At 30.5% G+C, this 23,325-nt stretch overlaps 1 protein-coding gene across 9 annotated transcripts in view; it reads left to right on the top strand.

Annotated features, from left to right (window-relative positions):
• The window catches only part of LOC141460288 (neurogenic differentiation factor 1-like), a 125,911-nt gene that overhangs the window by 76,078 nt on the left and 26,508 nt on the right, over positions 1–23,325 (top strand). For 3 of the 9 annotated variants that reach the window (XM_074140162.1, XM_074140158.1, XM_074140161.1), the window contains exon 1: positions 22,133–22,403. The exons of 5 other annotated variants lie outside the window; for them this stretch is intronic. The gene's annotated coding sequence lies outside the window, so the exon portion shown is untranslated. Of the gene's footprint in view, positions 1–22,132; positions 22,495–23,325 lie in introns of those variants that run through there. One more of the 9 variants, XM_074140159.1, reaches the window with a different exon arrangement.

Genomic DNA, 23,325 nt, shown 5'->3' with positions numbered 1-23,325 from the left:
CCGTAGGTTCTAATATCTTCAAATTTTATTTGTTTAAAAAAATAATTTCCGTTCCTGAATAAGGAGAAACGTCTAATTTTTATGATCTAAGGCTTTCCCAAAATCTTAATCTAGTTGGATTATTTTGCTGAACATTTGTTTCTTTAGGAATTTTGTTGTTACTTTTGTTATTGTAAAAGTTAGTTGTGAAAGTGTCTTCTGATCTTCCTTCTAGTGGTCATAATGGAAATTATTTGAACATTATCTGATTAAAATTAATTTCCCAAATACTCATGTTTATGTGTTTGTTCAATTTAACTATCGACATTGTTTTTTCTTTTACGTTGCTGTTGTTTGAAAATTATCAATTTAAAATCTTTGCACTCTAGGCTGACAGCAATTAAATTAAGATATAGAGGAATTTAATCAAAATACCAAAGTCTAAATTCTTGTTGATGGAATAAGGTGTTTTATTAAAGCCTGAATATTAATTACACCCAGAAGGTCGGAGAAAAGAGATGCCAAAGAGTATTTAATGGGTATAATTGCTTCAGGTAACCCAAGAAGACAAGTGCCACTGAATTATAAACGCGAAATTATTGCCCTATTTGTTTATCCTGTTGGAATACATTGCATAGCCTTATAGATCTGCTAGTATTTTTTTTTTTCGTATAAATTAAATTTTTTTATTTTTATCGTAGGAGAAGTGCCACCCAACATTTAAGGGAGACGGAGGTGGCAATTGATTCAGTCTAATAAATCAAATACTGTCAAATTCTAAATAATTATTCGTTATTTGTTTTGTTTTAAACTTTTTTAGTATTTTTTTATTTCATTACAAGAAAATTTCATCATTTAATTGCGCATTTATAATCAATAACAAAATGGAAAGATAATAATCTGTTAGTATTGATTCATAGCACTTTCTCTTTTCTATAAATTCTTTAGATTTCCAATAAAGATCAATTTTGGCTATATCCGGATTGCCTAGGAGTTTATTTACCTACTCGGTTAGGATAGTAAACAGAAAAATTCCATCAAAGATATTTCGATTCATTAGCGTACTTTATTTTGGAAAAAAATCTGTGATTAAAATTAAAAATTACTTTCAACTTTTTATAATTATAATTTCTTTTTTATATATTATGTAATCTTAAAGGCATTTAAGTGTCTTATAAAAAAAAAATGCTTGAAGAGAATTAGTCAATAAAAAATTTGGAAATGCATTTAATTAAAGAGATAAATTTGTATAAGTACCCAAGACATTTTTTAATGATTCTGATGTGACACCCGTAAATTTTTGTTTAAAGTTTTGTTTTAGGGCTGTATTTCAATGATTATTTAAAGAACATTGAACTAATTCATGAAAATCTTTTTAATTCAATTCTGCCCATTCAGAACCCTCCCTTGCACTATTTGATTGATAACAAGCTGAAAATTTGGGCAACTTTTACTTCCATATCGCATTAATTTTTTAATATTTTTTTCGCAATTAACAAAATTAATCATGTTTGCTGTGTTCTCTTATTTCTAATTGTAAAGTAATTTATAGGGATCGTTTAAATCCAGATTTTGGTGTAGCATTTGTCTTCACCCACCATAATATTAGTCCACTGTTGGAATCTTTAAATTTACCATCTTATTAGACTTGCTTAAAACTTGAAATAAAAAATTAATACTGATGAAATAGAATTAATTATTGCGTTACCAAACACAAAATTTTGTAAAGTTTAAATTGCAGCTTTTTATTGTACATAAAAGATTTTCGAAGCTTTTCTATTTTTTCTGAAACATTCAACACTATTATTTATTTTTATTTTTAAATATAGGCATTAATATTTTAATTGAAATAAAATTTTTGAACAGATTGTGTTCTATTTATCTATAATGAAGGGCCCCAAGTAGCCCTGAGACGACGAAATTCCTACACCAAAGTGGAATATCCTTTGATTTTGGCTCCCCATTAAACTGTTACCTTGTTCAGTTGTTATCAATTTCCTTATCATACAAAAATATCGGCTAAAAGTATTTTCGAATAATTATTATAAAAAAAAGTGTTGGTTGAAAAAAACAGTTTTTTCGTGTGTTTGCCCCCCTCAACTCCAAAATGTTTAGTTACAGTTTCTAATAGTTGTGGTTTTGGATATTCCGAGTGAAATAATTGTCCTTGGAGTTGCATTACATTATTATAGTTACATTATTATATTACTTAGATGATTTTTATAATAAAGAAATAAGTTTTAAAAATTCGTTCTATTGGAAAAATTAGAAGTTTCTTTTGAAACCGTCCTATGGCTTTTCCATATATCAAAATCACATTACCAAGTAAAGTGGCTTTTCTACTCCAAATTCTTAATTATTTTTATTTATTCAATTTTTATTAAGTTGCTGATATCAAACAGCTATATGACTCTTTTGAAGATAATCCACCTCTACTCCAGAACTGCTGAAGAACAAACATGCAATGAATGTATGAAGTTTCTAGTAGATATTTTGAGCTGTTTAAAAAAAATTTTAAAAATCGATTCAGCAAAGTAGCTTGGCTTTATTTACATGGTGGCACCGATTCAAAATATCAAATTTGAACTAATTACGTGTTTCCATTGTTGTGTTGTGCTGCTCAAATCTTTGTAGAAACCAATTTTTTTGGACTGAAAAGTCTTCAAAACTTATATTACCGATGTTAAATGCGCATTACAATAGTAGCTTCTCTTACTTAAGTGAAAAGCAGAGATTCAGTTAAAAATATTTAAATAAAGTTTAAACTATTTTATTAAATATAAATTGTCTTTACTACCTTCCAAGAACTTGTCGTAACTACATTCTTGTCTTTTAGTTCGCCATATTTACCAGTTAGTCCAGCTTCGACATTAAACTTTGACGGTGTAACTGTAATCGTTGGCTTCCACTCTAATATCCCAGCACTTTCTATTTGTCGCTTTAATAAGACGTATCATTTCTATTTTCTTACAATACACTCACACAAATCTGTGTAAACACACGCGACTTACTCTCACTATTAATTCTCAAGGTTCTTTATCAATTTCTACTCCATTATCAATTTATTGTACCCTCAAATTTTGTTACTAAATGTCAATTTGCTTCGTCGAAAGTTCACTATATTGGTGCGTTTTGATGCTACAACTCTCGTTAAAATTAATTTTTATAATAAAAATAAAACGTTGGGTCTTTAAAAATCTCAATTTCGAAGTTATTTTGCCAATCAGGAAAGTGAAAGTTATCGGTAACAAAGCGTTTCGTAAATTTTGTAACTTTTTAAGCAATATAAATATTCACTTTTGCAGAAAATGCTTACAGATATTGGGAATTAAATTGACAAAAGAATCAAAACAATTAGCGGTTTTTATGCAAACATTAGCTATAGGCAAATTATATTTAATTCTAGGTTTTATTTTGTTTGTTCATTTAAAGACTGTTTATTCTAAAAGATCTACTACCAAAACTTTTAATTTAACGTTTTAAGAAAGTATATCCGGCAAAAACTGGTCTTACAACTTTGAAATATTCAAATAATATAAAATCCAACCTATTTTAAGACAGCTTTATAAGAAGTTCTAAGGTAGTGGAAGTTAAAGTTGTTTTGTGTATGTTTTTGGAAATAATAAACAAGTTTAGCGGCAGAAAGGAGCGTTATAATAAACGAAAACAAGTCGACAGTATTTTTTTAAAAGTAGCTTCCATCCTTCCCTCCCTCCTCTGAGAAGATAATACGCACCTTGTGAACCCGCGGATTTGTGATTCCAATCAGTGAAGGGCGACTGGATTCTTCAAATGGACTTGCTACTGGTTATTAACAAATTCACTAACTTATTATTCATTCTAAGTCAGAATTTTAGCTTCAAGTAACGACATTTAACAAGTTACTCGTCTTTACTAAGCAATAGAAGAAACAATACTGTGAACCAACCAAGTCCCACTTATTTCTACTTTAATCCTCTAGTGAAATGCAGGCTACTAATAAAATTGAAATAATTTTATATATAATAGGTACTAACTTAGTAACTTATCTGCGAGATATTTTGTTTTATCAGTCTTTTCATCCAGTCTAGAGAAAACCTTTTTGAGCACCAGAGTTTTGAGATTGGAATTAGAAATTCAAATTCTTGGCGTGATAATGCCAAAATTAGGCGAAATTCACAAGTAAAAGAGATAAAACGCGTTAGCGTTACAGAAACCAAAACATTAAATGTATAACTTCATTTTACAGCAATTTAGGCAATAAAAAAGAAAAGATATATATGATATATCGAACAGAAAGCTCCCCAATTGCCTGTCAGTAAACCAATGCTGAAAGAATAGTCACCGGCTGCTAGCGCTTGAACAGTTTCCTAGGAGAAAGGGTAAAAAAATCATTGCGACGGCTAGCATTGGGATGAACTTCATGAACCAGAGGAACGACTTTCATTGGACCTACTAAGAAGCGTAAAACTAGCCTACTTAAGGCTGCTTCACTGGCCATGAATTTCTCCAGCTTCTTAGCGATACAATTGTTAGAAACCGATTTGCCCAATGATTGTAGAAGAGAATCTCCATAAATAGATGTTTCAGGTTACAGTAGATTTATCCTGAAGACAGCCATTGTAGTATGACTGAATATTATTAGGCTGCTCACGTCATAAACTGTCAGAAATGCCTTGAAAGGCGAAGGAAATGCAAAATTCTCAGCAGTGATCTTCATCAAAATGTCCAATTGAATGATTTTATTAAAAACTAAATTAGAATTTGAAGAGTTTTTCCTTAAATATTTAGTACTTATCTTTTCTTATATAATTTAGTTCCTATGGTAATTTTTAAATGTTTATGTACTGTCAGTATGAGGAGTTCATTGGCCGTTAGTTCATTAGCACCTCCACTTACAATAGCCCTATCGTTATGGATATCTCTAAATTACTGAGATAATTAGAAATCTATAAACAACAGGCACATTGTAATTGTTTTCAAAATATTAGTAATATTAACAACTACAGGACGATACTTGAAAAGGGGATAATTTCTTTTTAATGGAACACTGTGGTCTCCGTCCTAGAAGGTTGTTAATAATATAAATAAATGGGAAAGAATTTGTATATTTTTTGTTGGTAGGGTATGTGGTGCAAAGGAATAGCTTTTGAACGTGTTCTGAACTTCAGGACATTGCCTAGGAAAGCGAAAATCTCGCGAGATAAGAAACTGTCCGGATAACAAGTAAAAGTGAAAGAATATTGCCAGTTTGAAAAAGACAATTGTATATGGTACTGAACAATCTGGAAACTAATATGTTGTTTACCAATGGTTGCTAATCTTCATTAAAAAAAGAAAAGAAAAAAAGATCAACTGGAATCTATGATATGTTGAATCGATTTATTAGCGATTATAAGTCTAGTGCAATGGCTATGTAGCAATTCGAGTGTAATATTTTTGAGAAAGTTACGTTTATATAAGCCTGTCTGACATTGTAATAACAGTATTTTATTGCCTAAAGAACTATTTAGGCCTTTTTATGCTTGACTGAACATTAACCTTCGTTTTTTGTTTTGTTTTTTGCGCGTTTCAGTAAAAATGCCTGTGATATTAGCCAAATTTCTTTAAGAGTGAATAATGAAAAAAAGGTTTGTTTTTGTTCAGTATAATTTTGTAACTATTTTTATTATTATTTTTTACATAAAAAAATGTTTGTCAACAACTGAAAAGAAAAAAATTTTTACCTGAATGTTTAATTCATGTCTATCAATTAATTTTTTAAAATTTTCATATCCTGTTATTAGAATGAATTTAGTTGGCATTACTTATTATTATTTAAATTTTAATCTTTTTCAACATATTCTACAAGGGTTTCCTGATAGTTGGTTGTACATAAATACATATCTGTTAAGTTAAATACTTCAAGAAATTGCAAGAATTTCGCTTCATACCATTACCATAATTTTCCTAAACACTTATCCAGTGTGAGACGCCGTACGCAAAAAGGACCAAGAAAACCCTTCTACCTTGAACCAGATCTCTTCATCTTATCTTTACCTCAAGTTATTCTAACCTTTAATCTCGAATTTTTATTTTGCTCTAGCTTCGTAGCTTCTGTTTGCTAGACAAGCGCTTTTCATTCACAAGTTTGAAAGTTGGCACTATTATTATACCTTTTCCTCTGCCAATTAGCCCATGTAATGGTTTTCTCTGCCCGAGAGTATGGCTGGTGCAGTTCTTATAGCTGTTTTTTGGGAGGAAGTACTCTACCAATTTATTTGTTGAATCTTCCTCGTAATGTGAGGCGGAAAATGCAGCCACTCGTCTAGAAGAAGCCAAGATGGGTTTTCTTAGCCACAATCTGTCAGACTTTTGCTGCTGTTAACTCTTACGCCAAGGAACCTTCACACTGTGCAAGCCATGCCCAACATCTAAGAATATAACTTCTTCTCCGCGGTGGTGACGAGCGGCGTTGGGGCATATCGTTTAACTATGCTGCTAGACCTTGGCAGTTACGTTGCTTCTCTTTTCTGCCATGATACGGCTGAGAGATAGACGAACATTTTCTCCATTTTCAAGGAGATTCGAACAAATTGCTTGCTAACCAATTTTTGTCTGAGATCCTATCTCTGGTACAGATGTCATACACCAAATGAGGAGTCCTGATTCTTAATAAGTTATTGTGACGCAGTAGTTGCAGAGAAATTGTAGCTCTATCCCGTAAAGTACACTTTCTTCAACATATTAATAATTTTAAGGATGACATCATGGAAATGATAGACTAACCCAGGAATCGTAGTACCCCTACTCATCCAGAATTGATACAAAATTAAAATTCAATTTTGTCCCGTCTATTTTAAAAGTTTAAACTTGATCAAATTTTATTTCATGACAAATTTCTTAATCAGTTCCTGATAAAGGCCATTTATAGAATAACAAAAAAACAGCAGTTCTAAAATCTGAAAATGGCCATAATTTTAATTATGATGATATTTTAACTTTTAAAACACAATATTTTTTAAAAACTTTTCATGAAAATCCAAATTTATCAATGTTCCATTATAAATAAAAGACAGCAGTACGTGTTATTTATTCCATTCAGAGACGTTGATAATGATATTCTGGTGATAATTTCGTTTAGTTTGTGTAAACTCTTGCTTTCTTTAAAAAAAAAAACAAGATAATCTTCTTGTTCTTGTAAATTAAAAAAAAAAAAACTGATGCTCTCTTATCAAGAACATTAACCAGTCGTTTTGATACATATCCACACGATTTTGGTGTAAAGTTTATCAATCAAATAGTTGTCTTCGTTGTTTATAAGTGCACAATCAGATAGTTGTAAACTGTTTATTATAATCTTAAAAGACAATTAGCCGACAAGTAAACTTAAATGTGAAATCGTAATCTCTGCTTTTTAATTAAAGATTACTTTAAATGGAAAGTAATTTAATTAGTTTGTGAAGTATCTACTTTATGTTGGTAAGTTAAATTACTTGAAACCTCTCGTATGGATGATTTGCGCTTTTTTTATTTTATAAATTAAATAATTTGAAAGCTGCCCTTGTAATCTTAGACAACTTATATAATTACAAAAACAAAATAGCTCAGCAAAGACCATTTTAGTTCACTAAGATCAAATTGGAAACTTTCTATTGAATTCAACGTTATCTTTTCATGTTATCAGATCTCCTTCCATAAATAGACGTTTTGGAAAAGCCTTAACCTTCTCAAAATTAATTTATTTATTAAATCGGATGTGAATGTCTCAAATGACTTGTTCTCACTCCAATTCTCAAGTTTTTGCCAAGCTTTCCGCTTAGATTCATCATAATAAAAGGACATTTTGGGAAAGCAGTACGAACTTCTTCTTGATAGAGTCCATTTTCGTGAAAATCATTTCAAGCATAAGTTACACAGCTATTGTTTCCCAAAATTTTCATTTTGATTGCGCCAGTTTTTTTCTAATTGGATCTCTCAGCATTACAGTAACTGGATCTTTATCTAGGACCGGTTATTGTTTATGCAACTGATAATCATTCTTCTAAAATGTTACTTTGAGATAAACAAAACCACCTGTTCCTTCCTTCTGGGCCTTCGATCAATGTTTCCTGGAAAAACATTTAAATAAAAGTTTTAGATGTTCAAATGGGCAACAAATATGCGATGTTTAAATACGTAGAAATAGTGAGGGAGATTATTTTCTTTAAAAAAATGTCTTTTCTACACTCTGAGGTTCACAAATAGTACCTCCCGGCGGGCAAAAACTTTTTCGTAACATTTTTCCAGATAAAAATTGTTAAGAGGACTTTTGGGAATGAGGGGGATTTCTAAAGGAAAATTAAATGTGTTTCCAAAATTTTGAGATAGAAGAAAACTCCACAACCGCCAGTACCACTAAACTACAACCATTTTTAACATTTGTGAGATTGTTTTAGTAAACTTGGTATGCATACTTTATGTATATAAATCAATAGCTTATCTATTACAATTCTTTTTTGGACATTTTTGAGGACTGACAAGGGTAGTGAGGTTTCCGCGACTAATTGTTGCTGGTAATCATTTTAGAACTAAAGTAAAGTATTAACAACTTTTTTTGAGGCTGGCTTTACGTCCAACTACCAAATTAGATGTTGCAGGCGACTAGCAAACATACTTCACTATAAATTTCTCGCAGTAACCATTAAATAAAATCCAATACCTTGACCGGGGGAATCGTATCCACTAACCATCAATACATCTTAGCTTTGCGGGCTCGGCTACCATGGCGCCTAATGAGCGAATTTTTTACTTGTACGTTTATTATTGATTAGGTAAAAGTTGACATAGTAGAAAGATAGCATAGCGAGTAAATCGTGCAGATTTTTAAACAAAATGATATCAGTGTCAAATGATGATAAAAACAACACTACACACGGCTCATAAAGGAAGATAAAATTTACCAAATTAATTATGACCAGGTCAACATTACATCATGGGATTTAAATTTATTTTAAGAGATATTATTTTATTTATTTTTTACAATTTAATTATATATTTTATAATAAACAATAAACAAGTTTGTCTTTCTCCATTAGAAAAATGAAAAAAACTGCCGGGAATTATTTATTGCAAACAGAATATATTTTTCTGCAATTTCAGCTGATGGCTTTTTATTTAATTTATTGAAGTGTCAATTTTATAAAATTGGTTGCTTGAAGCTGAGTTTGGTTCATGATCGTTAGTTACCCAATTTCAAGCTTGTTCTGTAGTCATAATTTATGTTGTAAGATGGTCAATAGCTCAGGAAAGATTGTGAGTTTAGGACCAAATACCTTTCTGGTATCGTGAACGGATGTGGATTGCAAGGATAATTTATAATAAATTTCCTGCACTAGAAAGAACGACTTGCACTAATGGCTAAGAATATAAGCTCCTCTCCGTATGACTCAAATTCTGATTCTCTTACTTAAGGTACATTGGTTTCTGTTTGGTTCTGTTGATACTTAACAATGAAAGCAATTTAAAGTTTACATTAGAAATTATTACCTTACCTTATAAACTACGCGATATCTTTTTGTAAATAAAATATTGAGAACAGCGAAGCGTTCCAATTCTAAGTTGGCTATCAAGTTTTATGAAGTCGCTCAGTGACTTCCACCGAGAGACTGCTTGAAGATTATAGATCTAACGAACAAAGAGAAGGTATTAGTCGTCTGTATGCCTGGGTATTCGGTATATAGAAGCAATGAGCTTGCTGAAACGCTAGACCTAAGAAGGATTCTTTGTGCTTTTATGGATCCCTGTACTCTTTTTGTAGTCCTTTTAAGTGCAGCATTAAGGAAAGTGTGTTCATCAAATCGTCGGAAGGTTGAGGTTGGAAATCATCGGCCAGGGAAAGGAGAAAAAGTTGGTAATTTGTATTTGCTCCCCTTTATACTCTATAGTATGATTCCAACAAGCCCTGACGGCTTTGAAATGAGCGTGTGCACCTTGACGGAACATTCCGACTGAAGTCTGGCAGAAGAGGAACTAGAGCGCGGCATTGTTCCGTCTGTGCGAAGGGATTGTATGTCTCAGAATTCGGCTTTTCGGAGAAGAACAGTTATACTTCATACTCTGCCCAGACCCTTCTGTCACCTAATGAAACAGACAGTATTGGTGGTGATTCTGTAATATACGGACACTCTAGGTATGCGGTAGCGTAGGTTTTCAGGTCAACTCCCTCCATATCAACTCCTTTCTACCAACACTTTCTTAGCTTACCAAAAAACATCCGCAGTTGCTCGTCCTAATCATAATATTAAATTATCCAGCCTTCTTTCTATTATAATTCACCTGCTACTTAAGAGAAGTTGAATTATCCTCCAGATCATCAGCTAAATCTTGTCATTATAGTAGTATGGCTATGATTAGGGAATTTATCCTCTTATTTGTTCAAGAGTTTAATTGGCCAGGTAAAAACAGACAGACGTACAAATATTTTGAATGATTTTGCAAAAAAATCAAAGACGTCCAATAAAAGTTACGGAATGATTGGTTTTTTAAAAATAAATTCAGTTTAAAAGATTATTTTGAATTGCTCATCAGAATATTTTAATTAAATTACACATCTTTGTAATATGAATTGTTTGTAAGAATCAATTGTAGAAATTAAACTGCATTTTGTGACAAAAATAAAAAACAAACTACCGGATTTAGAAATACATTCACGAGGAATATAGGTCGTGTAAACATTTAGAAAATTATTATTATTGGCATTTTCCTTAAATATAGAAAACGTGCTAGATTATGACACACCAAACTCTATCCTCTCTACTTTTTTTTATAGGCATACGTACATATATTTTTCTCTAAATTCTTTTTTATTTTTTCTTATCTTACATAATTTTTTTAGATCATGGATAATTTATGATTACAACATGAAATTATTACAACATAAAAATAAAAAAGATATTTATGTAGTTTCATTGAGTCAGCTGTAGAAATTAGTAATGCGGGTTGTATATTTCATCTTTGTACTTTTGATAGCTTAATAACATGTCAAGTTGATGTCGGCTTTATACAACTTCACTTCAGTCAACCTTAGAATCATTCATTTAAATTTCATGCATAAATGTAGGAAATAAATAAAATAAAATGCAGTTATATTTTTGATTACCTAGTAAAGTTTAGGAAATATCGTTTATTGCTTTTTTCAATCATTTGTCAATTGTCAATTCAACATTTCCTTTATAAAAAGAAAAAATATGTATTTATAAGAATCTTATATAACATGTAAAACTAACGTAGTGAAAAAACATTCCATGAATCTGTACACCTTTCATCAAATAAACTTGTTTTCTCTAACAGAGAGTTGGTAAAATTGGCCAATATATTTGGCAAAAATAAACATATTAAGTGTGAATAATAAAATGTATTACTTTTATTCATTTATTAATTTTTTTTTGTTCAAATCGTTGACCGGTGACTCTAGAAGTGTCGGTTCATTATTGCCAGAGAGTCTGTTATAATTGTCTCTTCCAGCCAAAACTTGTAAGATAAACCTGCCTGATAAAACGAAACAACTATTTCAGTTTTTTAGAGGAATCCTTTCCCAGATTATAATCAATTACCTTTAGTTTTATATTCAAATTGACTGCAAAGTTGGGGGACTGTGCCTAATTTACATGAAATACAAATTTAAACGAAAAATTAGGTTAAGTTCCCTTCCTTCATCACTTTGAATACCTAAACTTAAAAATTGAGTTAATATTTTAAAAGCTTGTACTAACTTTGGACCAAGGCGAATAATGTAAAGGTCTTCTGAATTAGAGCCAAACGAGTTCATCCTTTTTGACAACTACTTGGTGGTTTTCTAATTTCAGTAGCTGATAACGAAAGCAAAACTCTCGCAGTAATGCTCAACTCAAATATAAACGTCTTTGCAGTACTCAAAACGTCTCTATTTTAACCAATCATGGGAAAGGAAGTTAGTACCAACTTAAGAGCCTTGATAAGATCATTATAAATAGTATTTGAGTTTTTATTTTCATTATTTTTTTTGAAATTCACAACTGCTGCTCCACCAGCAGCAAGCGAATAATCCGCCATACAATCTTTATTTCCTAAAGCAAAGTAAATTTTTACCATTTTAAATAAAGTGTTATGAAATTTTAAAATGAATTATAGTTTATTTTTATTTAAAATATTCAAAAGATAAATAACTTCTTAAATTTCTTCCTTGAAACAATACAATTTCAACATTTATGGTAATTGGACAGGTTTAATAAATTATTATTAAGTTTCAGTAACTGTAAAAAAAAAACCTTCATTAATACGTATTAATTAAAATTAAAATTTTTAAAACTGCAACATTTTATACACGTGTTTTTTTGCACCCGGATGTAGTAGTAAATAATGAATGAGAATAAGGCTGCTCTAATTTGATAAGTTATCCTTATTCCCTAATAAAATTTCACTTAAAATATTTAAAAAAGTTGTTAATGAATTATTTTTAAAGGGAATGGACATAGATAATGCTTTCCTATTGTTCTGTACTTCCTTTATGTAATAAAACTAAACAATATGGGCAGTTAAAAGAACTGAATTTACTTTTTGAATTAAATTAAAATTAAAATATTTGTGAATATACTGATGGCATAGAAATGTAACCATCAACCGACGTACTCCAATCCTTTACTCTTTTAAGATTGCAACAAGCTCAATTTTGAAATCAGTATCACAATAAAAGTTCCTAAGAAAATTCTAGCTGAGAAAGCTTCACAAAGACTATGTTCCCAATTCAAGTTATCTCGAAAAAGCCTTATCTTTTTTAGCAAAATTTTCTACATATGTAAATAAATTATTATTGAGTTTTTGGGTGAGCTCGGACTCTTTCATCTGGTGCATTTAAAGAAGGATACTTGTCTGCAAATAAGAAGGGCACGAAAAGCGATGCTGCTGAAATTCTAAAGCGCCAAGCGATACCATCGTAGTTTTATGAATTTCTTTTTTTTTGGGGTTTTTCAGATTTTCGGCCATGATTAGTAAATTTGTAGAAATTTTTTTGAAGGTTATAACCTTCACTTCAGTATACCATAGTGTGTGCAGCTGTGAACGAAGACTTCTCGTTATCTCTGATAAATTCTTTAATATCCACAACTGTAAACTATCAGCTGGTAGTGCTTTATTTCTTTTCCACTTGAGGTCTGTTTGTTCTCCATTAATCCGGGCTTACGTTGGGCTTTTTATTGTAAATCGAATATTGATATGATTCGGTGAACAACTTCATACTCTATAATAGCAATATATGTAGCTCTATAATTCGGAACCAGTGATTGTGGCGACTTATTAACTTCAATTAGTGACGTAAAATCATGTTTTTTACTCTGTCATCATTAAATCACTTCCATATTTACTGAAGGAAGGAAAACTGAAAATAAGAATGTTATTTTATCAGAAATGTTTAGTAAACGCAGCTGGTGCGAACGTAAGACCTGTTATACTCTAAAATTACCAGGGAAACCATGGTATCGGATGCACACGCGCAAGTCTTCTGCCTAAAGTTAAATTTATATTTCTTTAAAACAAAAAACAAATCAAAATATTGCAAGCCACGGCTCCAATTGATTTAAAGTTGTAATCCAATTTCGTTCAGTTAAACCTATTAAAGGTATGTAATTGGCTAATGAAATGCAATCAACTCTATTCTTCATAGATATATCGATAATTGTTTAATTAAACTGGAAATTGATTGAAATTGCAAAAGTAATCAATCAATTTATTACAGAATTACATACAGTAAGGTCTAGTAAAGGCAGCCTAGATGAATGTAACAAATAAGTCTTTGTTACATAATTCAATTATGTACTACTAAAGTGTAACAGCCATAAATGTGTGTATGGTATGTGTCTAGACTGTGTCTATGTGTTTGCTGTAATACTACAAGATGTTTTAGCCAATTAACTTGTTACAGTTGTAACAGCACAGCCTAATAAATCTTTTAAAGGAATGTTTTCTAAATCATACGTTTAAAGAGAATGTGTTTTTGATGTTTACTATTTATCGCGACCGTATTGAAAAATGCTACAATTGCAATGCAAGGTAATGGTGCTGAAATGAAACGTAGGTTCCCGGTTGGAAGTCTGAGGATCAGCCTCTAGGATAGGAGTTTCTGAGAAAGGCCGCTGACAAACCCCATGAGAGGATACGTAGTATTACGAAAATATTGTTTTGTAGTAAGCCCTTTTGTTACACAACTGCCAGCTCTCTCTTCCACTTAGTGGTTTACTTATTTATTTATAACTTTTCTCAAATAAATTGTGAGATATTTATCGAACGCTACAGGTAAATTTTAATCCATGGCTACTTCCTTGGCCTTGCTTTCGGCGAGTTCACTATCCACACTTCCAGAATGAACCTTTACTGCTAGAAAATTCAGTGATATTATTCTTTATGTTTTCAATCAATGTTGGCCCAAAATTTCTGTGAACCAACAGGTTCAAAAATTGCACTGTCCGTTTAAATAGCTCGAAGAAGCCTCGCTTCTGATGCTAGCAAAATCTTGATAAGAAAGCGATTTCTTAATCTGTGGATGACCAAATAGCTTGAAAACAAGATAATCGTTTGCTTATCAACATGGCATTGCACATGTAAGTTAAGATCAAATTCCGTTAACCGGAGGTATCATTTTTTTAGAAATCACTCTCTTTTTTCTATTTTTTAATGAGTAGATTTTAGAATTTAAAATTTTAATGAGTTCTCATGAGCAAAAATTAAAAAAGGATCAAGGGTCCTAGAAAAATAAATGATTTAGTGTATGGCTGGCAGACAGAAGCAAATTAAACGGTCAAAATTTGGAGATAATTTTTATTTTTACAAATTGTAGGTTTAAACTTATACTTGTTGGTTTATTCTTGCTGAAGTTGTTTATTGAACTTGAACTTTTAAGTTTCGAAAACTTTTTGACATTTATTTTGAAAACATTTAACTAAATTTTATCTGTATTAATGTAATTCAAACGTTTATTCTAAAACTTATTCATTAAAATTGTTGAAGGGGGGGGGGGGAAATTAAGGAATGAGATAAAAACTGGTTCAAGGTTTATCGCTTGTATCTCGTAATTCTTTTCCTTCTCCCAAACTGATTATAGCTTTTCCCAGACGGAGATCCCAGGTTCGGATTCAGCTGAGATTTGTCGTAACATGTATACTTCTTAACTTATGATTTAATATTTATTGTTAATAAGTTTGGAGTAGACCTAACGCTTAGGAAAGAAATACTTCTTTTAGAAACTTTTCTTAATAAGTTGATTAAAAACTTTTAATATTAATTTAATTATTTTAATATTATACTCTATTTTTGAAACAAAACAGTATAAAATTATGACTTTTGTTTGTGAATGAAGTTACATCGATTTACATTAAGACTTGCGGCTTTCTGTTCCACTATACTCGTATTTACTTGCCTTTCGGCACTTCTAGAATGAAGTCATATTCATACAGTTATTTAGCTCCGTAAATTCTAAAACTAATTCTGTACAAATATACAACCTTGAACTGGTTTATATCTTTTTTATAAAGTCAGCTGACCTTATATTATATTTAATGAAATTATATATCTCGATATTTTAAATTTTTTACTTTCTCTTCTACTATTTGAAGAGATATTGCGTTCTTATTATTTTGATCGTTTATAAAATTGCGTTTTCAATTTGCTTAGATATGTTTTTTTTTTTAAAAGATTTTAGTTTGTTAGTTGTCGACTTACAGCAAGAAAATTGGCCACTAATTTTTCATTTAGAGATTAAAATGGGTTAACTGCATTCTCAGATTTTTCAGACAATTTACTTTGTGAGGAACAAATCTTCTAGCTAGAGTAAGAGACAAAGTTACTGTGTTGTGAACAATCAATTGGTTGCAAATGAATTTTGTTGACTTATTTGAATGTGTCTAATTACTTACAAACTAAAAATTGTATATTTCGATAGGTTCTGATTACTTTGGCAGTCAGCCAAAAGTGCAAAATTAAAAATATTTATTTCAGTTTTTGCTTTTGTTCCAAAATAATATCAAACTTGTTCTGTAATCATCATAATTTCATGTAGTTCTTTCATGTTTTTCTGATACCTACGTAATAATTCTGTGGGTGTCTCCAAAAAAGGCACACATTCTTATTTCTAAACAGTTAACGATCCTACGCAATTTTGAGGCCAGATAAAGAGTTCTGAGTTCGTTACTAAATTTTGAATAAAGTAAAGTAAAGTAATTGCCTATTTTTTCAGGCGGGGCTTTACGTCCAACTACCAAATTAGGTGTCGTGGACGGAGGCAACTAGCAAACATACTTTACTTTGAATTTCTTTTATTAACCATTAAATAAAATCCAAGGCCTAAGACCAGGAATCGAACCCAGTACCACAATACATCTTAGCTTTACAGAAAATTTTGAATAATAATTAGTATAATTACTGAATAAGACGAGTATTTAGTTGATTGTTTTCTTCTCTATTAAATTCAAAATAGTTCATCTTCCTACTCCTAGACTGATTTTTATCTTTGTGCTAAATATATTTCCGCATGAATTTGCCCTATCACTATGACATCTGAATTTATATAAATTAAATTGATTAAGATTTTTTTAATTTTAATAATGTGGGTAAAATATTAGAGCAATTCGACGTCACTAAAGCGGTAGTTATATATTGTAGAATGATTATTGCATAAAGATTTTTAATAAATTTTCCGCTTGAATGGTTGAATTCTCCGTAGACAATATAGACCGCAATAATGACTGTTATTCGCGCCATACTTCCTGAATTTTATTAAGTTAACCACACAATTATATACTGTTTATTATTATTTTTTTTTTTTCAAATATTTCCAATTGAGTTTGATTAGTAATAGTAGCCATTAGGAAAGCGTTCATTCTTACTCTTGTGATTGGGAAAACTTTGGTGTTTGTTCCTTTTTCAGGTAAGGTAAGAGCAGGCAAAGGTAGGAAGAGAAAGAAATTCTGCGAGGAAATCCACTGCAGTAATCTCTTAGTTATTTTTCTTCTGCTGTCACTACAATAGCAGCCTTTTCCTTTAATAGATCGCCGTTATCAAAACCAAGTAGCTCACAACAAATTATTTTGAACACTGAAAGAAATCAAGAATTTAGGTTTTGGCTTCTTAGTTTAGAACAAATGTGGCCTTCGACTAATGCAAAAAATAAAAAAAAAGAATAGATAGATTTGTATTGTTTTACTTAGATATCTCTTTTAAGAAATAACCAGTCAGGAGAAAGATGTTATTCCAAGTTAAAATCGTATCAAAGTCGAATATTTATAAAATTATACGGGCGCACAATGGGTAAATAAAAAAGACAAAAGTTATAGAAGAACAAAACCACGTCATCACGAATATCCATGATTAAAATTTATTTTCATTACTTTTAAATTTGTGTTCATCTAACCATCATTCTTGCAAAGGCCATATCGAAATACGAGGTTTTTCGTACATTGCTAATATTATCTTTGACAACAATAAACTCCATTATTGCGACAAGCTAACGCTGGACACTGGCAGATAGAAATGCAAATTTTGGATGGAATATCGAAATACCCTCTGTAATCCGACGCTTGATAATTATGATAACATTAAAACTTGCTTAGTAAGTAGATTGTATGATGCATAATAATTTACTTTTAACACACGTCTCTAATGTTTATTAAAAATGTGATAAAAAAAATTGTCTGAACAATACTGTTTAACTCTCCTTGTATTAGTATTTAAATTTTATAAATATTCTGATAACATTTTAACAATACTCGTGTCGTACATTTTGATTAAACCCACTCTGTTTTGCATTATTTACCAAATTTATCTCTAAACGCTTAAATAACTTTATGCTAATGTCGACAGTGTAGATTTATTGCGGCCATCATGTTTTGGTTTTATCCAACCAGTCTTATATAATGGGTTTTTTTCACATTCCCTATCATAAAATTATCGTACTTCCGATTTGATTTAGTCCCCACATTGATGAAGTAGTTGTGAATGACAGACATATCAGCAATATTTAATTAACCTTACCTTCGTGAATGTTAAATGACGACGGTATCTTAAATAGCTTTTTTTAATAAAACCTTTATTTACCCAAAGGTAGTATACTTCTGCAAAAAGCTGATACATGATACATATTTCATATAAAAGTAGCGTGGGAGGTGAATTCGCCCATTCGACACACCCTCCATATGTAGACCCTCTACGCTGCACTTACTATGCACTTTACTTCATTAAGGAAATCGTTTGGCCTCCGGCGCTTTAAGTGTTTTGGAGCTAGTTGGATAATTACAGCTTTATGCCGGATCTTGCAGCTTCAGATACGTAGGGAATAATGATTAGAAACGAACTAAGTGGCTTTAGCGATTTGACGGAGTGTTTTTAAATGGAAGAATTGGATTCCGAGGATATTGGAAGTTTTGGCTGTGACCCAAAGTTCCAATTCGTATGTCCAGACAGGTGTTTGTTGTTTAATGAAAGTTTCAATCGTCTGTCGAGAAAACTTGAGAGAAGTTGTATTCCTGGTGGATTCCTGGTTAGAATTTTGTCCATGAAGAGAACCTAGATAACACAATCTGTTGAGGGAAGAGGAGTTTAAATAAACAGTGAAAGAATAGTTCGCCTTAGTGAGAATGTAAAGTAATTACATTAGTTTGTATTTATTTAATTCTCCATTTCTTTAGCCAAGGCTCAAGAAATTGTATGTGGAATTAAAATCTTCTTCCGCTCTTAGGGAAACACCTTGAGAAATTGTTTCTAAACCATTGTAAAATATTTTTTAGTAAAGGAAAAGTTGAAACTAATCGCCTATTTTTCAGGCATTGCATAATGTTCAGCTGCCTATCAGGTGATGTGAACGGAGGCGAATGAAATTACGATTAACAATTTTTATTAAAAATAAAAAGCAGCTAAAACGAGAGATTCGAACTGGGGACCGTCCACTTACAAATCCACGCTTCCTAAACACGAAAACCATCACTCGCCCATAATTTCTTTTATGTTTCACAATATTTTCCTTAAAATGGCGTTAATTCGTAAAGGGTTAGTTAGTGCTTTAGCAATGTACGTATAATTTCACGTTGTTGCTTTTGGAGAAGAAAAATTATTAACTCGACTCCAAAGAACTAATTTCGTTTAAAAAAAAAAGTAACTAAAAGCTAGAAATAATAAAGAAAGAAATTACAATTCTATTGATGTAGCTGGAATTAAAAATGAAGCATTGAAAAAATAGTAAGCTAAGATTTAAAACAAGAAATACGCTACAGTAATGAAAATAGCTAACGAGTCAGGGGCCTTTATATTGTGTGAGACTGTAGATTGGTTGCTAAGGTGTGCATACTAATTACATGTTGGGAACTGTTTATTGTCATGAATTCCAGTAGTGTAAGTAGTGTGGGATCTTGGACTGGACACCGTGAATCCAGTTCGCCAAACTGCTTCTCTTCTCTTTTACACTTGTCACTCTAAAATTGACCCATTAAATTTTCTAAATCACTAGAGCAAAACTAATTTACAACATTGTCCATAGTTGTGAAATTAACTAGATCATGGATTGCATTTCTGGAAGGAATTCTTTCATTTAATACATTCTGTAACTAAATAATTTAACAATTAGAAACACATCACTTTCTCCAACTGCAAAATCAGTTCCAAAAGAAAGGCTTTTTTCGAGATTTGTTATCTCTATGTTACTAATCCTCGGAGATACCTTCTACTGACTGCAACTAATATCAATCAACTTAATTTGTGTTACGTTCAGGATAACATATTTCTGAAGTTTATGGCTCCACTTTAATTAACTATTTTAAGATTTGATTTATTAAGATTTATTTAACGCTCTGAAAATAAATTGAATTAAGTACTAAAACCCAAAATGATGAACATTATATCCTTGAATTAACGAAGCAAAAAATATAATATTTTCTACAAACCCGGAAAAATATTAATCACTTAATTATACGCTTTAGAATTTAAGAGTAAAAACTAATTTGTAATTAAAATTTACAAAAAATATTATTTAATAATTTTTTAAATGATTAACGAAAATTAATATAACCTATCAATGAAAAATCTGATAATTTAAAAACTTCGTTAAATCAATTATTTAAGTCTATATTTTAAATAAAAAACTTTGTAGCTTGCGGAAGTTATAAGCAAATGGAATATACATGTGTCTTATAATAGTTTTACAGTGCAAATTCTAGATAACATGCCTACTTTTAACAATTTTATAATTAGTTTATACCTGGGCTTTTATGCGTGATATGGTTATCATAATGGCATAATGTGTGTTACTTATCTATTTGCCTATCAAATTGGCTCTATAACCTTTGGCAAGTCTTGGTCTCAATTAGTTTAATCCAAAAGTCTCCTGTTCCAACTTCTTGTGTTCTGGAACCTACCGAGGATCGTACAAAGTTTGAAGTCATTATTTATGCTTGTTTTATCGTTGAAAATGGTGCTGGGAATGCAGTTTTAGGTAATACAGTTAAATAATCTGTCGAGTACGTTTAATACAATTTATGATAGGTTTTTGATTTTCATACAGTATCAAAGATTGATTCATCAGTTTATTGTATACCTTAAACTATTAATTCAATCTCTGATGAGAGATGAAGATCAGAAACTGGTCAGAAATTGAAAAATGCTACGATGAATTCAACAGAGTTTATTCTACAGCTTAAAGAGATCATATAGTCTAATTTATTTTGTGAATATATGCTCAAAACAATCTCACTAAGGAAGTTTTGAATTGTATTTTATTCTAAATGAGAGAATCGTTTTAAAATTAAGAAGTTATAGATTTACTTCTTAAAACAACTCCTTCCCCCAAAAATTGTTCGGCTCTGATAACAAGTACAATATTATAGTGATTTTGAAATATAATCGCTTTCTTATTTTTAATATAAATACTGTGGTATACAAATTACTCGATTAAAACAAATTTGGAGCGCGACTTGACTTTTTCTTCATCGATGTTATACTAGAAAAAATTATTAAAAATGATAATTGTTTGTTTTATAAAACAATTTCATTACAAAATATGTTTTCAAGATTCTTTCATGCATTAAAAACAAATCTACAATACGTTATTAGCAGTAAAATATAACTGATTATACCAAATGGAAGTTTAAAGTGGACACTTATATACTATTTATTGTTTTATCGTTGTTTAAGTGCTTTTTTGATTTGCCTGTTTTCCAATTAAAATCTACAGATTAATTTCACTGTCTTATATTTGTTTATTTTTTGGTCGACGTTGTTCAGATACTTATTTAGCAATTAATGTTTTTACGAGTAAGGTATATGTATATATTTTAGTTTTTTAAGGGATGGACGCATCTGCTGCCTTAGCTAGCGCCCACTATTTTTCCCCTATTTTAGGCGAGCTGAAATGCGCCTCCTTAGCATTGGGGGCTTCAACTTACTATTATTTTGCTCAGTTAAGTATGAATTCCTAGAGACTGCAAAGATTTAACCAGACTTATCCACAAGTATTATCGGCCTCTTCAAGCGAGGAAGAGTAAAACCATCCCGTAATTGTATTAATCTTGATAAAAGTACATGATAATTTCCATATGGTTCGAATGCTCCTACAAAGGTGACAAGAGTTGTTATTATTACTATTCGTTTTTATTTTATGTTCAAGGGTTTGAAGCAACTGAAATCAGTTGTTCTTAATAATACTCTTTTTACAATTGTAGATCAAAAACTATAGTGATTTTTAAAAAATATTAGTTGAGAATAATTAAAGCAAAAAAATAGTAAAATATTATAAACATCTCTGTCATACATGCCGAGTGTTTGAAGCATTTAAATCAAAGGAATTGTGTGAAAATCTAAGAAATAAAACTAAGGGCAGATAAAATATCTCTTACAATTAAAATTAACTAACGCAACTAAAAAAGTTTTTTGAGTATACTATTTAACTATTTAAGGCAACACTCAACTTTTTCGGCAATTACATTTGCTTTTTAAAGAAATTGTTTTTAATATGTATTCTCTTTCGTTTAATTAAAAATTGTATTTAATAAACATGAAATAATTGAATGTGATGCCTGTTATCCAGAATCTACAAAAATCAAACTGCAAATGCTATCTAGCGGATATAATGACAACTATTTTGCAAATTGTCCTAGGTTGTAACAGTACAGATATTCTTTGAAACCTCTTTTCTTTTGACCACTTATATTTCATTCAATTTAGGTGGGAGTTATGCACGTTTCTCTTTTCTGTAAAATCTGAGATTTATTTAGCCATTGCTGATTTAGAAACTAGATGTAGTTTAGACTAGATAATTTTATTTAAACGTTACGAAAAAAATAGAAAGTATTCTTTTTCAGTTAGTATTTATCTGTAATTTAGGTAGTTGCAATTATCAAACAAAAATAAGTTCTGGTCGTAAATTTAAAGAGTTTAATAACATGAGAAGAAAGAGAAAAAAATATGGAGGAATTCGGGTTAAGTATAATCAACAATTTTTTATATTGGTGTTTATTATTGCTGCAAGTCTGGGCAGGAGGAAATTTCGTTATTTATCTTCAGCAGTGTGTAATTATGATATTTGTATTTATGTTTACTTTTTTCAACTTTTTTTAATTATAAAAAAAGATATTGTTAAAACATTGCATTGCAGATTATACCTCTAATTGGCATAAGTAGCTAACTTTCACTTCTAATATCGCTCTTATGTTATTAACTGCAACTTGAAAACTTTTTTTGTTTGTGGTTTAATTTCTATTTTATAAATTCTTCACATCTTAATGCGGATGCTGCTGGGAAGTGTTTTTGGCCTCGTCCCTAAATTTGGTTTATAATGACATGCCTGTTTTAAATTAGTTTCCTTAGGTATTCTCAAAAAGTATTCCAAAAGACTTTTCATAGTTTTTTTTTTCTGTGTGTTTCTGCGGTTAGCAGAATTCTTTTTTATCTTTAGACAAGTTTTTGTAGATATTACTTTCTCTTTCGAGGTAATTGTTTCTTAGGATATGATTTAGCCGAATAATACTTAATTTGCTCTTCAAACTCTTATTTTAAATTCATCTAAAGGAAAATTATGAACGAATTTTCTATAAAAAAAATTAACCTAAAAAGGTTCATATCAAGTTTGCGTTATGAAAAACTTATTATGTTGAATTATCTCTCACTAGATTTGTGGGTTTGTGTCTGTAAAGTAAAACAGTCAAAGGAAAAATTTCAAAAAACCTTAGATAAGATCTTTCAGCATCTAAGGCACCTTTACTTTAAATTGTGAAACCGAGTTGTAGTTTCGGTTATTGATGATTTTCTTGAAAATTATTGAAACCTTTTTAAAAACTATTTCTTTTTAGTTTCTCTAATTTTGGTTAACTTACTATTCAAGAGCAATAATTTAATCTTGTA

Source organism: Rhodnius prolixus, unplaced genomic scaffold (genome assembly GCF_049639745.1).
Source record: "Rhodnius prolixus isolate KJV_2025 unplaced genomic scaffold, Rpr scaffold_6, whole genome shotgun sequence".
Lineage (NCBI taxonomy): Eukaryota > Metazoa > Arthropoda > Insecta > Hemiptera > Reduviidae > Rhodnius > Rhodnius prolixus.
Note: the sequence above shows the minus strand (reverse complement) of the source record. Positions and strands in the feature narration are given on the sequence as shown.